General features: G+C 41.0%; 1 protein-coding gene across 7 annotated transcripts in view; it reads left to right on the top strand.

Moving 5' to 3' along the window:
- The window catches only part of LOC110836352 (protein O-mannosyl-transferase TMTC2), a 745,449-nt gene that overhangs the window by 433,602 nt on the left and 298,379 nt on the right, over positions 1–13,468 (top strand). The gene's annotated exons all lie outside the window — the stretch shown is intronic.

The raw sequence follows: 13,468 nt of genomic DNA, 5'->3' as shown, positions 1-13,468 counted from the left end.
AAAGAAATTGCTTACAGAAGTGGCTGGAGACCCGAAAGTCGTTCTCTGAAGAATTTCCAGCGGCTGAACTTCGATTCCCTACTACTTCGAGGCAGCGAAAACATTTCCTTCTCCCTTCCAAATTTCATGGCCACTAAAACCAAATTAATCATCTGTTCTTCTCGTCGTGTGATTTCTTTAAAAGTAAATAATAAAATCTTCCGATTTTCTCTGCCCCTAACCACGTGGGCGCTAAAATTTGATATCGCCTCTTTTATCTCTTGACAGAGTCACAAAAACTGTACGAAGCGAAGTTCTTGCTTTCCTCCTGTCTTTTTCTCATTGCAAAGAAGGAAATTAATGGGAATGTTACGCCAAGGATACTATTGAGAGACGGGACTGTTAAAATATTGTGTTTAAAGCGTGTGTGGATATTTTAAGAATAAACGAGATTACTTGTCGTAGGTAAAGTTTTTTCTAATGTCGTGCTTACGAGTATTTGTAACGTGAAATATCATGAGTTCCTATAGGTCAGATCCTTTGAACGAGCTGACGATTGTACATCTCCTTGGGAACAGGGATTTATGTATATAAGGCAAATCCGAGGTCCCCTGTAAAATTTCACGTGATGCCGATTTCTTTGCGATCGGAAGTTGTGGGCCCTCCGTCCAACCCGCAACCTGAAGGAACACCCACTGTCGGCTGTCCGCGACGGCTTATTTAATATGCTAGCAGTTTCTCTCCGTACCTAGTAGACGTCTCCGTCCTCCACAGCCCGAGAAAGCGCTGTGCTTTGGTGACAGAGGACGGTCCGGTTTGTTGTACGAACGAGTAATTATGCTGATTATTGATAGGCAGATGCTGTACCCGTGTCTGATGCTTGAAGTTGCTCTCGCGTCTTTGAAGTTGAAGAGGCGTGCGCTGTTCTTCCACCCTCGGCACTGCTGCCTCTAACTTTTCATTAATCCCGCTCTATGAGGGCTCTCAGTCTTCGACCGTCGCTCACGCCGACAAATAATGCTAACGGGATAATGCGCTCAGGACCAACCTCGTTCGCTGGAGCACAGGACGAGGGCGTAGGGTCGAGAGCGTCCTCTTAATTCTCCATCTTCCTTCAAGATCTAATTTTGTTGGTGCTGTTTGGGAGATGTGTGGTTGCCGTGTTTTATAACCTCATGCCATCTTGGATAGTGATTGTTTCTTCAACCACAGAAATATTTAAAGTATGCGAACCAGAACAGGCAACGACTAGTGTAAATACTCGGTGTAAACATTTTATTGGACCAAAATTGAAAGGGGAAACTGACAGAATGCATTGCCGCGGGATTTATGACAATTTTACGCAGCAAGCGGGAAACGTCTCAGCCTCTGTTGTATGTTGGTAATACTGATGTTCTCTAATCCATACAGTATAGACCGAACATAGTGACCGAGTGATTGACCTCATTCTGCTCCGTAATCGGGAGGTCTTGGGTACAGGTCTCGTTCCGAAGATCGGTTATCTTGACATATTTTCGTGATTTTCCTTCAGTCTTTCCAGGAAAGGCCACTACAGCTTTCTTCAATATATTTTTCGATATATTATTTATCCTATAATTTAAGATGTCTATGATGAGAAATATAAAACTACATTAACTTCCAGTTGGAGGAGAAAAATGATTGCTATTCTCTGAGAACCTTTCTGTAACGTGAACTAATTAAAGCGAAAAGTTTGTGACAGTTATTTTCGAAACTTTAAAGGATAAGGTTCTAGTACTGCAGCCAAAATCCTCTGCTTCATAGACGCGCGACTTTGCTTGTACTGGGTAAATAAATCTGTCAGAAGGATCTTGATTGGAGGTTCTTCCTGTATTTTCCTCAGTCCATCCAGACAACACCTTGATAGCACTTTAAATTAGGACGCAACAGTTCACCATTCTCCAAACATAGCATCTTTCAACACTAACATTCGACCGTACAGTCTTAGAAATTGGATACGTCGTCAAATGAACAAAAGCAAATGGCGATCCGATTGGGTTTTGCTCTGATACTGCGCTAATGAAAATAGGTCGACCGTGTGACCTTGGTCTTCTGCTGGTTGGGTCTACGGAATGGGGCAACACCTGGGACGGAGTAAGCCATTCCGGACTCAACTGTCAGGGCTTCGAACGTTGTCGCCCGGTTTGGTTTGCAGTAAGTGACCCGCGGTTTCTAAGTGCCTTTACATTTGTGACAGCCTCACGCGCGATTCCACGGTGCAGTGGGTAATTTTCTTCCGCTAAATCAGCGCTAGACTGCAAATGTTTGTTGCAATTAATTATGTGCACATTTAAAGTCACTAATTGATTGTAGCTGTGCCAGTTTTAAACTTAATTTGTGGACCTGAAGTGTTGAAGCGATTCTGTTTGGATCCAGAACTCTAGAGCACGGTTGACCAAAGTAGACTACTTTGTCCGGAAAATGTTTAACCTCACTTTGTTATTGAATCAGCTACAGGAATTGTTTAGTCAACTTTTTGAGAGAAGTTGGAAAATTTACTTAATGTAAATAAAGTGTCTTTAAGAGCTAACCTTTGCACTCTTCTCCCATCCAGTGTTTGGTGTTTCATTCGTGCGTCTTCTCTTGATTTCCATTTGACATCTGAAGATGTGTTTTGTGAATAACATGTAATATATATTTTGTACAGTACTTTGAACGTTATTTTTTTTAATAAATCGCTTTTGGACAGGAGAGGGATTAAGCAAGTGGAAAATTTAGGATACTGAGTAAAGAGGAAATAGCTGTTTAAAGAGGTCAGCCAGCCTCGTGAAATTTGTTGGAAATTTTGAAGACTCGAAAGACAGACACAGTGACTTGAACACTCTTCTGATACAAAGACCCTGTGGAGGGAATCTGTGGGAGAATTTGCTAGGTTCATTCCGCTTTGCCCTCGGCCATTATGAACGGTGCTAATGGCGTACTTGCATTGGGGAAGAATGTAATCGGGAAAGGGTTGTGTGGTTGTGAGACGCTGGGATTTGTTGTAAAATGTTTTAGTAACTCACACTTTTGGTTCTGTGACATCTGCGCATGCGGACTCAATAATTCGCACGCACTGTACAAAAAAAAAAAATTCCTCTAGCTAAACGAATCTCCGAATTTGGAGAGTCTTAGACGTCGTTAATTTAATTTTCCATTAAATCTGTGTATTCAGATATGTTCGGAGAAGCAGTTTATTGTCTCATTTGACTTACGTAAGCATGAAATCTGAGTCGCTTATGCAACACATTCCGGGCGTACTAATTTGCAAGCTGCGAAGAACAGTAGATTTTATTTGGCCTCCGCGCACACATCGCACTCAGAAGCCTTCACTACCCTCGCCTGAAGTCACGTTCTCTTCGGTAATTATTTCTTTAACAAGATCTTTGAATAAACCAGGCACTTGGAGGTTCTCATTCATGCACATGCTAAAAATTGCTTTGCAAGGTACAGAGGACTTGAAATTGGCACGCCGTATGAAACAGAGGACCTTATCCCGTGTACTCTTCGTCATGTTATCTGCTCTAGGCACACAACTTTACCACCACTGACATTGTCGAGTACGCAACGATTAATTAACGAAAACCTTCTTTAAAAACAAACACATGTTTTCATGTCTCATATTAAACTAGGCATTAAACTTTAAGTGTAGGGCAAGATGGCTGTCTTCTGTATTGTAGCGCCATGTAGTCTGGTAGAAGTTTACCAGCGTATCAGAGGTTTCTGCCGCCTCCATCATCAGTGTGATTGAAACGATAACTAAATTTGAACAAACTTCGCACATTCATTTACGCATACAGTTTAGGCCTCGGAATGACCTCTCTTGTCGGCGCCACAGGTTCCTAACCGTTTCAATATTATTCTTGGACATCCCTGTACGCGACCACTATAGTTGATGACTGTGAATTGGATTATTGACGAGTTGGGTCGTTACCTGGCGCAGAATGCATACTCGTGTCTGCTTCATAAAATTAAGTCATTAATTTTCATTAGACCTTCGGGGACCACTTCAATAATTTCAGCTTCGATAATGAGTCCAGTGATTACGGAATGATCAGAAGCTAAGTGTGGCAGTGATTTGGTGCAAGATGGAAAAAAAAAAGTTTAATTAGTGCGACGGCACAAAGAATCTTGTTCTGTATGACGTCTTTTCAATTAGAACGGGAGATGGCGTCTTAATCGTAAACGACTCTGGACGAATGTCGCAGGGAATTAGGCGTAATTCCATTGTCTTGCTGCGAAGAGGAAACTGTTAGCGTAGACGGATCTCTCTAAAAGCACAAAGTCGGAATGCGCATCGCCTTCAACCATGCTATCAGCACGCGGTAAACTTAAGGAGCCAACTAGATGCCAACAAATTTTCTTCAAGAGTGCTTAATATCAACGCATTTGAGTTTATATGGATTATACACCTGAAGATGGTTCATTTAGAACCGAAACATGTAGTGTAAAAGATGATGCTCTAATGTAAATCGAACATTTCGATAGAGAGCATCATTTTAATATATTTTAAATATTTAAATGTTAATTGTAATAATATTTTAATATTTTAAAATTTAATAATAGTATTTTATTGTGATTAGACTGATAAAATTGAGCAAGTATATATTCAACACAATATGACGCAACATTATCATCTCATCAACGCAGAGTCGGTATCGCATGTAATTATAAAAGATCATGGATGTATACCACCTTTCAACTTTTACAGTCTGTGGTAAGTATAGGGGTCCGCAGTGGTCGCGCGGTCGCTGGGACCGTGGGTTCGAATCCCACTCAAGCCATGGATGTTGTGCTGTCCTGTGTACAGGTAGATGCCTTGCGACGGGCTGATCCCTCGTCCAAGGAGTCCTACCAAATATCTATAGATCAAGCCAACGAAAAGTTGGGACCCGTAGTGCTCAGGCACTTGAAGAACGGGTCGTTCCCATTATCCCCAGTGGTAATTATGTGTACCGCCCGCTTCAAGCGTGAGTAACTCTTAATGTTGTATTTATTGGGTTTCGTATGATTCCCATCGTAAACATCGACTATTTCCTTAAACAGCTTTAATAATTTGATCTTCTTAATGGTGAAGTGTTGTGTTTTCTTTGCGGTACGGATTGAATTGTTAAATATTATTTCGACGAGCTTTGGTTTCAGAGGGAGATTTTCACAGAAACAACTGCCATAGCTTGTCTGCGGTGCATGAAAGAATGCAGTTACGTAATGATTTTCTTAAATATTATATTTGTAATAATATGCACTGATTTAATATTTATCGGCAAGGAATAATTAAGGCCAAACAAATTCGTGTCTTGAATCCAAATAAGCTTGTGCGTACGTGCGTGTTATAGTCAGTACATTCTTATTCAGTCCCTCACAACTACTCTCATACACTCTGACCTTACATAATTCCGGATCATTGCTCACCTCCAGTCTGTCTTTTACACACAACCTGACTATAAGGTTTGCAATTCAAAAATTATTTATGCATCAGTTCGGACAGCAAATCCACTGCGGCGCCTTGCTTTATTATCATAAATAATTTCGTATGCCGAAAGGAAAAAGGTTATTAAAGCTGTAAGATGTAATTTAAAATGCAGTTTTGCGGACGGAATAAGTAATATTAATAATGTCGATAAAACTGTCCAGTAGATGGTGCACAGACCTCGGCCCTTCCAGCACATTCATGAAAGAGCCAGTCAGACGGTTCTTTGCTTATTACCGTGGTATAATACAACTAGGGCAGAGAGATCCGTCAAAGGTGAGAGGAGTGATCTTTTTCTTGTGTTGAACAATAACGCAATTTGTTGCAGAATTATCTTTGCAGGTCGATTTTGAAATATAACATTTTGTAAAGCGTGTTTATGAGGAACATGAAAATAACTCCGTGATGGCTGAAGTCAGATTTCCATCAAACGCGGACTCCATCAGACCTCATAATAGCGTCCCTAGAATATCTTGCTATCAGAGTCTCCACTGTCAGAACTCTTCAAATTTTTTTTAAGCTTACAGTCAGGCGTTGACGGGCATTGGTTACTATATGAGGGGTAAGTAAATTCTGGGACTAGTTGTGTTCGAGAGGGTTGTTAAAAGAGTAGAGTTCACTAACATGTCTAATTTCGCATTTATCATTTGCCCTGCAGTGTAGTTGCAGGGAAGTTAAGGGACACGTCGTTCTGCAAGTTCTGTACCCGAGGTCGCTTTAAATTTCTGCTAAAGTCTTTCGTTTTTGGATTGGTCTCTTAAAACCAGGATACGGGTTCGATATATACTGCGTGTTTCACAGGCAAATGAATCAAGTTGACAGACCCGTATTTTTTCAGTACGCCGTTCTGCTGTGCCCCCAAAATGTATCATACTCAAATTGCCATATTCAGATTACGCGTTCCTCGTTAACTCTTGAACATACAATGGGTTAAGTTAGGTTATGTGTGCCACTAAGAATACGTACATGATATAAAATCATTTATTACATCATAATTTGTTGTACATTGTTCATCTCACAAACTGAGATTTAATCTGGATTAATAATGAAAGTCTTAAGTTCTTCATTAGTATTGCATTCATGCAAGTAATGACCAAGATACGCTGCATAATATTAGGAAATTTGTCGTTCGCGAAGAACAACTCTCTTAAAATGCACGTTAATTGGCCTTTAATTCACAGGTAATTGTTTAAGTGTTCAATATGTCCGCACCTCTTAACCCTTACATATGAAATATTTCATCGTATATAAGTGACAAATAACAACCAAACACTGAGTAATTCCATTTAAACTTCTCAATCAATGTATTTTATATACACTTAATTTAATCATACTTAATTTAACCTAATGCAAATGTCATAATTAATAAAAGCATTTAATTCGTTTAAGTTGTATCCATTTTTTCTCTCAGATTAATTTGTAATTTCACTGACAAAGTTACGAAATGCGTAATTCTTAAACGTTAATTTAATTAATTGAATTCATTCGGAGTTCAATTTTTTTAAATTATCGTAATCATTTATAAATCTCGAATTCGAAGATGTCTGTCTTGTAGGTTGTTGTAATCTGGTGGAAGTTCACGGACGTTTTAGAGGTCCTTGCTGCCTTCATTGTCCTGATGATGAAGGCAGCAAGGACCTCTGAAACGTCGGTTAACTTCTGTCAGACTACACGGCGCTACAACCCAGAAGTCTCATCTTCGGACTCATCGCCCCCCTCTCTCTGAAATTGTATTATTAAAGATAAATTCGTGTTTCGTGTTCATAAACGTGGTCGTCTGATTGCTGTTATCAGTTTCTCTGATGCCAAATAGAGACTGTATCTTGAGTAATGCAATGCCATGGCCTAACTCCTGCTTGGCGTGGCTTATCTGTAATTAAATTCATACTTAAAGAAGTAAAGTGTCTCAGTTTCTCAGTAACTCCGGGGAAGAATGACACAAGCAGTACCTGGAACTGCGTTCATATTGCAACTAATTTTTGGCTACTCATCACTTACATTAAGGTCATTAATTGTATCAGTGTTCTCCTATTTAGAGCACTTTTAATTTTATTATAACGGCTTATATTTCTCGTGATTCGCCTGCCAATTTCACTTTTTAAATTTATTTGTCTTTATAAATAATTCCTGGTATTATTAAATCCTCGCTGCTCCGTTCTATGCAACAGACTTTGTTTCGCGCACGTTTCCTTTTTGTTTCCCTCAAAGTTTGGCTAATTTAATGTTTCGTTCTGTCGTAACTGTAGGTGTCGGTGTGTTTTTATCTTATGCGTTGGCCCAGTACTGCTACTCAGTTGCCCTTCAGTCGGGCGTATATTCCAACCACAAAGGGCGATATTACTCCCCCACAAACTAGGTAGGGCCTTTGCTGAAGGTGCACGCGTCTGCTACAGAACCAGCCACAGAAGTCAAACTGGCGTGGCTTATAGGAGTACAAAGTAGACAAAGCGCGTTTTCTGATTGCAAACTGTTCTCCCGTTCAGAGACGCATCAAAGTCGTGAATACGCACTGTCAAGTAAGGCAATGGGGAATGTTTATCGAGTTACGTGTTTTGAAGACAAAACAAAATGATCATTAGTTCTGTTTAATTTGTATGCATTGTCTTCATTTTTAATGTCATAATCATTTTTTTATAAAACCATCCTTATTTCATGATGTAATGTGTACTCTTCAGATCGAGTGTATGAATTATCATCGATATTTTTCCCAGGCATTGATAATATCCATTTCTCTACTTCCACCCCTTGTCGGCTGTCCGCTAATATTTACAGATTATTCGACTTTTTCATTCGTTACACGAAGCACGTTAAGTATGTTTTTTAAGTATGGGGCATTCCTGCGTGGAGTCTTAATGTGAACCGTGTGTCCACGCAAAGGAGTACTTGTGGATCAACCCGTTTCTGTAATACCTAATGCTTTCCCTGCATAGTTTAATTAACGTGGTGTGGTAAGTGACGAAGTGACTCGCGAATATTTTATCTGCGAATTTACGTGCTGAAATACGATTTTTCTGTTCGGTAATCCACACCCCCCCCCTCCCTTTTTCGAATATTAAATGCTGGTGTCTGTAGTTGGGGGAATGCTGGAAAATAGAGACCGTCATAAAAATTTCGCTCTAAGCCAGCAATTACATACACTGCTTCCGGTGGGAATTATCTGTTTTTCCTCATCCCAATTAAGGGCGAAAATTTGTGTTTTTAACGAACTTGAACACACCTGGTCCCTCCCGTAGACCACAGAACAGTTCCGCTCGTCGTCGCAAAATATGAACGCGACTCCCAAAAGTCCTAAATTTTGAGTCTGTTCCGTAAAACTTAAGGCAGAAGATAAGTTGTATTTCAATTACAGATAATGTAAATAACAATTTACGTACATGCAAGGCCACTTGTGCATTGTCCAGGGTGTTCTTTAAATGCACTGCTCTGAAATAATAAATTTTATTATTTATTACGACGTTAATATTAATTTGCTCGGATTCTTCCACTGATCAGAAAATGGAAGAAAGACCGAAATTGCGTTGACAAAGGGCCGACGGATTTCTCGAAAAAGTATAAGGAACTTTACTGAAATAATGAAATTGTTTAAGTATTTGTTACCGCTTCAAGAATGTTATTATACGATTCACTGATCCTCGCGTTTGAAGGCGTCCAGTGATGTGTCGCTTCTTACGTAGCTCTGCGTAGGTGTAGACTGGGAAGGCGGTCGGAAGTTCACGTAAATCTAGCAGAAAACTTGGATGTATAACAAGGCACACACATATAGATGGCCTTTTTATACAGAGTTATGAAGATGGGTTGTTGTTTTGTTTTAATCCACCGGAGCAGCTTAAGGGTTTATCGTCGTCGTCGTCGTCGTCGTATCCCCCCCCCCAAGGACCAGTGACGTCACTGTCGTCTCTCTGACTTTCCCTGCCTTGTAAATTTATAACGACGGGCTGTAAAATTTCCTCCCGTCCAATTTCTTTTGCAAAATCTTTCCCTAGCGAATTTCCCACGTGTCTCACGCAACGCGCCCAATCTTCCTGAGTCACCCCTTCAGACTCTTCGTTCATTAATCTTACGACTTCTGCCATTGCTAGTGTTTTATTCTCCTCTGCTATTTCCCGTTGCACACCTGTCCAACAGGATTGTAGTGACCCGATGTCCCCTTTCATTAGCCAGTTGAACAAACTGATTGTGTCGTGTCTGAAGGAGAGCGCTCGTTTTAAAAACTCTGCTCTTTTTATGTTTTTGAAAAAGAAAAAATCTTTTTCTGCTCCAACCAGTAGATTCGGTCTTGTATTTAGCGCAAGTGTTCAAAGTGTTCAAAGTGAATTAATGTCCATGGCAGTTATGCTACCCGCTTTCCACATCATTTAAATATTACTAAAAAAACAGTCTTTTGTTAAGTGTGTCGACCGTCATTTATTAATAATAGTGTTTTGTCGGTTTCTGTCTGAATGCGAACGTTCTCTCCGGGGTCAAACCTGTAAGAACTTGGCCTCCATGGCGCTCCTTAAGTCGCCTTCCTGGTCCCACAAGGACCTTGAAGCCAACCAACAACTGCTGAATCTTTCCGGATGAAGTTCCTTCTTTACGACGTTTCGCCCGAGTGAAACAGCGATCTCATCGTCGGATAAACTGATTTGTTCGTTCCTCTTCATCAGGAATATTTTTATGTAGTATTTGAATCCTCAGAGTTGAAGAACTTGAGCCTCGGTATTGAATATTACTCTTGAGCACAAGTGCATTCTTTACTCGTGTGATATAAACCCAAAACAGTTGTCTTATGGAAGAGGTCCCCTTGTTTCAGTTTCTTTGTGGGTGGCGGAAACAAGCTGGACACCCCTGTGCGACAGATTTCTCTGCGTCCCTACAAATCAGCGAAACCCCTCCCTCATAAACGACACATGCTTAGGCTGTTAGGTCCTGACACTTCGGGAAATTGTGTCATCTTCTTAGACGTAGGATCCGTATAAATTGGCCATCGGAAGGAACTGGTTAACAACATGAGATTTGAAGTGTTCAGGGTCTCATGGTCGTGGAAATGTTCGTAGTGGTGTTCTGGGTTATGACGCCGTGTAGTGTTACAAGTGGTTACCGACATTTCGGAGGATTATATCGCCTTCATCATCAGGGTACAACTGTTTTTAAATGGAACTCTTTCTAATTTTTGATACGAACACGAAATCTTAATCAAACTTTGTAAATTACGAACGCAGATGCTTAAAAATATGACACAAACACAAGCAATTATAAATTTATAGTGATCGCAGTAGTTTTTGGCCGGTGGAATATTCAAGAGGAATTCTAGGAGCGAGTCACTTGTACGACAGTACAATGTTTCGTGTGCCTCCAGGAAGAACGAGTAGCTTATCGAACTGAACGCCTAAACAAAAGAAATGCACTGACCGTGCCCGTCCGCAAGCTTCTCCACCTGCCAAAAACTACTTCGCTGACTACAGCACACGGTAATATAAATATAAAACATTCTGTAGATAACAAATGTCGCTGTTATAGGACACTTTTCCATTTTTAGGTATAATAATTGTAGAATAATATTTCGTATTAATTTGCGACAAGGGTTGTAACTCCGCTGACCGCCGATGATTTTCAGCGGCTCGCGTGAATTGTGATCTTGTGTCATTATGTACAGTGAAAACTAATTACCTGACATAAGACGACTAGCGTTGTTGTGAGCAACTGTCAGCATTATGAAGCATCCGATAACGTTGCTCAAGCGTACTCACTGCCAAACGTCTCACTAATGACTGATCGTTTTAAATAAAATCATCGAAGTGGACCTGTTCACCATGGAAGGTCAGTAGTACCTTTAATTAAGTGCGATGAACTTCAAATGAATCAGCCTAATTTGCAGTCTTACGGTCCGGGAATTGAAACTCGATACTTGTCTGAAGGCTCCCAGAATAAACGCGGAACCAAGGGAAAGGACAAATGATGCCTCCGACCTGGTTGGAAGTACTTGACAGTTTTACTTCGTTGCGAAATTAATCTATCCAAGATGAGGATGAATCAAACGGGGATTTGGGAACGCCATGCAAGCGCCAGCAGCCTTGTAATTCTCGCGTTAGCAGCGAACAGCTTAGCAACTACCCCGTATACGACTAACCCAGGTTCCAGTCGTCACAGTCTCATCACCATTGATGAGCAGAAGCTTCTGACGGCACCGAAGAAATGTATAAAATTCCTCGCAGTCCCGTATAAAATTTGAAATTTTCCTCACAGACCGGCCGTCGTCTCGCTCCACGTTGATGGCTTTGCTTTTCAATTTTACTTTATCTCCTTCTAAATATTCACTTCGTCTCGCAGCCTATAAATTACCAACTCAGCGATGATTGGGCCCGAGACTGCAGACTCGAACCCCCGCGCCGACTCTGTTCGACCGATCGATCAACGTCCTCCTCACTTCGCCCAAAACATCTTTCCAGTTCATAACGGAATAGCTCCGTTGCTACTTTGTCGGTGTCTTCAATTCCACTGGCTCTGCATACCAAACAGTCCAGCTGCATGCTTCTCGGAGACTTTCTGGAGTGGTTTGCTTCGCACGCCTTATTCAACGAAGTCGTATTGTCAAGAACATTTCGGAGCGTTCCTACATCAGCAGTTCAAGGTCATTGGCTTTCATTTTGGGGGCGATGTCAGTTCTGCTGGAAAGCAATATGAAAATTCATGGACAACAATTTGAGGAAATTCAAATAGATGATATGACGTGTTGTGCGGGGGGGGGGGGGGGGGGCAGCGGAGGCTGAGATGTGCAGAGGATCACAGAAGTGAGGAGAGGAGACAAATATAAGAAATGGATAAAATATATACGAAATAGGTGCCTGATTACATTTGGAAAGGAATCGATCCCGTCGAACTTCAACGGGTTTTACATTACTTTGCTTCGTGAATTATGCATTTTCCAAACATTTGTCGTCATTAATTAATTCAGATCCCTGGTGCCAAAGGTGTTCTGTGCTCGCCTGCGACGTGTTCATGTTGTTCATTGAAAGGAACTGAATTGTTCGGACGCGCACAGCCGACCGCAGACATGTGTAGGAAGATTCTTATGAATGAACACGTTACTACAAGGCAGTTACGCTGAGGCAGGGGGATCCACCAGATCTTATTTCCTCAAATATACGAACAATGACGTTATAAGTCGATATTCCCTACGCTCAAATGGAACACTTACTTACCATGGAACGAAATGCGTCTAAACATATTTGATTTGTGTTATAAATACCTTTTGCATTCGAACAGTAAGTGCGCATGAATATCCCTTAATTATGTCCGGTCGTAATTTGTCTGTCAGAACCGAAACTTCCCTTTCAGTCGTCTAGATTGCAACAGGCCGCACACCTTCGTGAAGGAGGGGCTCATTGATGTCAGTGTCTACACTTCGGTATTACAACTGCATGCAAGTGGAATTTCGGTTTCCATGTAATGTTTCCATCTTGATGGTAAAGTGTGAGTTACTTAAGGACGTGGTCGTTGCTTTTCAAGGACTCCTGGTGTCCGTTCCTCGTGCAAAATTTGGATGGTCATGTTCGTCGTTCATCTGTCTGCATGTTTGAATATCCGAAAACACCTAAAGGCTTCCAGTTGAATTTGGTGCTGGGGGCCTTCAGTAATACGCGATGAGTGATTTTAATGCGTGGTTAGCGACATTTCGGTGGATCTTGTGAAGGTGGGAGTTATTTACCCCTCCGAAACGTTGGTTGGTACCCACCAGAATATATGGCCCCAGAGCTCAGATTTGTACCACCTTCTTGTTCAACCCAAGGACCAGGCAATTGTCTGTTCAGGCCTCATTCTTAGATTGCATCTCTTCCCCCCTTTGTCCCAAACTGTTTTAGAGATGCCGGTCCTTCCGTTCTTTGAAGATACTTTTACCATTTTATTCGGTCTTGTTATTTATTTTCTCGATGAAAATATTTTTCATCTCTGTCCTCGCACCTTTATTTGGTATACTATTTTAGTACAAATTTCCACATTTCATGAACGTTTAATCCCTTTTGGTTGTCTGATCTTCCGTTG

Source organism: Zootermopsis nevadensis, unplaced genomic scaffold, assembly GCF_977971745.1.
Source record: "Zootermopsis nevadensis isolate Lab colony 2312 unplaced genomic scaffold, Znev_1.0 Znev_ptg000030l, whole genome shotgun sequence".
Lineage (NCBI taxonomy): Eukaryota > Metazoa > Arthropoda > Insecta > Blattodea > Termopsidae > Zootermopsis > Zootermopsis nevadensis.
The sequence above is the reverse complement of the archived record's forward strand: the minus strand, read 5'-3'. Positions and strand labels throughout refer to the sequence as shown.